Genomic DNA, 3,859 nt, shown 5'->3' with positions numbered 1-3,859 from the left:
AGAATAGGCGGCCTGCTCCAGGGCGTGCTTCTGGACGCAGAGGGAAAGAGGGCCGGCTTGACAGCGAAACTCTTTTGCACATGCCAGCGCTGCCTGTGACTTCTCTATCTGCGGCCCCCCACGTCCCCACGTCCTGCTAAGCTCGCTTTCTGAGCTGGGTCTGCAGGGACGCCAGGGTAGCCGGAGAGCAACCATTGTGCCCCCGCAATTAAACAAGAATGCTCCGACTTGACAGTTCCACTGTGAAAGTTTTCAAATAGTGTTTGGAATGTTTACATAATTGTTCAAAAGAGGCTTTTTCAATGTACCTGTTTACACTCTTTCCTTTTGGAAATTCTTTCAGCAATCAGGCCGTGGAGGGCTCTCAGCCTGCACTTGCCGCCCTTGATTGCCGAGGGAGGAGTGAAAGGCCCGCCAGTGAATCGCTGGGATGAGGCTCCCTAACAAACTCCCTCTAATGAGGGGGCGCCGCTTTTGCCGCAGCGGCGGTGGAGGGGGGGGCACCGAGAGCCGAGGGGAAGGGCTGGGGGCCCGGTTTTGTTGTGGGGCTCCCGGGCGGAGGGGGCGCGGACCCCGTGTCTTTGTGTGCAAATTTCCCACGGGGCCCAGCAACTTCCCACAATTTAATTAAGTGGCTTGAGAGTCGGAGTTGGCCTAACAAGCTTCTGTTCATGAATGAAAGATTCGTCCCCAGCAGCGGGGGCGGCTGGAAACAACAAAGTGGGCAGCAGATACGGCTGGCTCCGGCCGCTCTCCCTGCTCCCGCCCGGGCAGCGCCGGGGAAGGCGGCTGCGGGGGCTGCCGGCCGTCCTTCTGGGACACGTCTCACCTAGCTCGCAGCAAATATGCCATCCATATGCCCGGGATCACAACCGAATCAGCTCCATCAGGCCTGGCAAAGAGGCATTTAAATTGCTAATATTGTACTGGGGAGTGATGACAGATCTGCCAAGGATCAGCTCTGTAGGATCCACAGAGACAAACCTGGGGCGGGTAGGGAGGGTGGGCAGGGAAGGTTCGGAAAGAGCCGAAGTGGGAAGCACTGGAAGCTGGCAGCTAAGGGGCACCAGAAGCAGAGATCCTTGGTAGAGAGGCGTCCGCAGAAACCACGGCAGAAATGCGCCCAGGATGGAGCGTTGGGGCTGGTGGGCCACTCAGGCCCCTTTCTCATCCATTATTTCTGAAAAGGGGCCAGCTGCAGTTTCCACAAAGGCTGCTCTGCTCCAGAGAGGCTTCGCACTCTTACCTTTGAACAAGACAGGTTTTCTAGAAAGACAAAAAAATGAGAGTGCAGGCTGGTTGGAAGAAGGGAGGGCCGGCTGCAGCTGTGGAATATTCCTCAGCTGCGGTGGTTGAGAGTCCCTGCCCGTGGTGGTCTGACGAGTAGATTTGGGATCGGTGGTCTTTTGTAGCCTCTTTCCAGTGGAGGGTTCAATGAGTGTTTTTCTCTGACTGTATTTTTAGAAAAAATTATGATGACAGTTGTTAGGTCTCAGGCAGGCAGGCAGCACATTCCATTACAAAGTTAGCATGAAATCAATATGTAAATAACCCTTTCTAACTGGCAGCTATTTTTGAAGGCAGAACGCACCTGATGTTGCAGGTTTGTTCCAGTTCACTTTAAATACCTCGCTGTCCTCTGCGTCTGGGAATGTGCTCGCATTCGGAAGATCCTTCCCTCCTTTCCGCTTAAGCTTTGCATCATCCTGGATAGCAGTAATGCCACCATGAGCTTTGTCCTCAAGCCTCCTCCGTCATTTAAAAATCAGATTGACAAGACCCGCTCCAGGCTGGAAGTGTTAGTTTCCCTTCGGCATGGTCATTTTTCAGAAGCACGGGTTGCTCCAGGAAGGGTAAGGGCGGCAGAAGCCTTGGCCACCAGTGGGGGGAATTAAAGGAGAGAGAAAGCCCGAGAGGCTGAGATCAGGGTTGAACCAGAAATTCAGACAGTCACTGCCAAAATGCATAGAAGTCATTGCCGGGACAGAAAAGGTCAGAGGATACCAGCCATGAGAAAAACCAGATTAGAACCATGACTGCCGCTCAACGGGAAGAAACAGGTCTCAAGGTCCTCCCGAGTGATTGGGGGTCTGAGACCAGAGGTCTTCGAATAGTCCCTCGACAGACAGTTTTCATTGTTGTTTAATTTTTAAACTAGCTGTGCTATATGCATCTGCATTAAAACAGAAATACTACTAGAATATTGTAGCATGTCAGAATCTCCTTCCTTAGTTGTGGTATATGGGGAGTGTGTGTGTGTGTGTGTGTGTGTGTCTATTTATTTTCTGAATTCAAAGAGGATGAAGTTCAAGCTGGGGTCTGGTACTAATGATTGCTACAGTTACTATTTATGGATTTTTATGTGCTTAAACAGTTGTAGAGTCATTTTTTAATAATTGAGCTGAAATTTGCTTTTCTGTAACTTGTATCCTATGGACTTACACCAAGAGCAAGGCCTATTCTTCATAGAACGGACCTCGAGACAGGTAGTGTCTCACTCGGAGACGTCTGTACTCCAAGCTAAATATTTCTGGTTAATGATCAGAGTCCTCTCCCCTGCGTAGACTCCACTGGGTCCATTTGTTGCCTCCCTGTTCTTGCCATTCAGTGAGGCTCTGGAAGGAACCAGGATCAGATGGCACTCTGTGCCTTTGTAGTGCTGTCTAACTACAAAAGGACTGTCTCCCTGCAGGAAAAGATGTATTCAGGGTGAGGCTTTAACTTTTATAATGCTCAGAGGTCTGGTTTTTATTGTGTAAGGGTGGTCAGGGGAGCTAGAAATTTGACCTGTTCCCTCTGGGCTCAGACGGCAGAAAGCTACGATCACTAGGAATGGGGAGATTTTACAGGAAAGTCATATTTCAGCTTAAAAAAGGCATGAAGAATTTTCTAATGAGGAAGAAGTGACATGCTTTGCGAGGTAGTGAGTGTCCTGCAACCTGGAGGTGTTTCAGAAAAAGTGGAGGACTGTAGGGGCACTCATCCACTGAGTTCACCAAATGGCTTCGAGGGTGACTTCCAACTCTGGGTACAGGTCATTCATTCACGTGCACATCTATTGACGCATGTAGATGTAAGGTGCTGTTCTAGGCTCAGAGGGGATCCACACTTGATATGGATAATGGGAAAAGAAACTAATTTTTTTTAGATTGGGATAAAATACACATAACAAAATCATCTTAACCTTTTTAAGTATACAGTTCAGTGGTTTAAGTACGTTCACATTGTTGTACAACCATCACCACCATCTATCCACATGACTCCTTTCATCTTGCAAAACTGGAACTCTGTATCCATTGAACAACCTCTCATTTCCTCCTACCCCCAGCCTCTGTCAGCCATCATTCTACTTTCTGTCTGTATAAATTTAACTACTCTAGGTACCTCATATAGTGGAATCATATAGTATTTGTACTTTTGTGACTGCCTTATTTCACTTGGCATATGTCCTTATGGTTCATCCATCTTGTAGCATATGTCAGAATTTCCTTCTTTATTAAGACTAAATAATGTTCCATTGCAGATATATACCACATTTTGTTTATCCATTCATTTGTCGATGGACACTTAGGTTACTTCTACCTTTTAGCTATTGGCAATAATGCTGCTATGAATATGAATGTACAAATATCTGTGCAAGATACTGCTTTCAATTCTTTTGGGTATATACTCAGAAGTGGAATTGCTGGATCATATGATAATGCCATGTTTAATTTAATTATTTTGAGGAACCACTATCTTGTTTTCTATAGCAGCTGCATCATTTTACATTTCCACCATCAATGCATGACTTCCACGTTGCCACCAGCACTCATTATTTTCTGGTTTTTTGTTTTTTTCAGAGTAGCCATTCTAATGG

General features: G+C 47.3%; 1 long non-coding RNA gene across 1 annotated transcript; it reads right to left on the bottom strand.

The window, feature by feature from the left end:
- Positions 1-611: 611 nt before the first annotated feature.
- Positions 612-1,870, bottom strand: LOC138390104 (uncharacterized). Its single transcript, XR_011234523.1, has 3 exons — positions 1,247-1,870; positions 830-892; positions 612-706 (listed from the first exon to the last, which is right to left on the bottom strand). It is a non-coding gene; the product is annotated as an uncharacterized lncRNA (long non-coding RNA).
- Positions 1,871-3,859: the final 1,989 nt, after the last annotated feature.

The sequence above is a fragment of the Eulemur rufifrons genome, chromosome 8, assembly GCF_041146395.1.
Source record: "Eulemur rufifrons isolate Redbay chromosome 8, OSU_ERuf_1, whole genome shotgun sequence".
Classification (NCBI taxonomy): Eukaryota; Metazoa; Chordata; class Mammalia; order Primates; family Lemuridae; genus Eulemur; species Eulemur rufifrons.
Note: the sequence above shows the minus strand (reverse complement) of the source record. Positions and strands in the feature narration are given on the sequence as shown.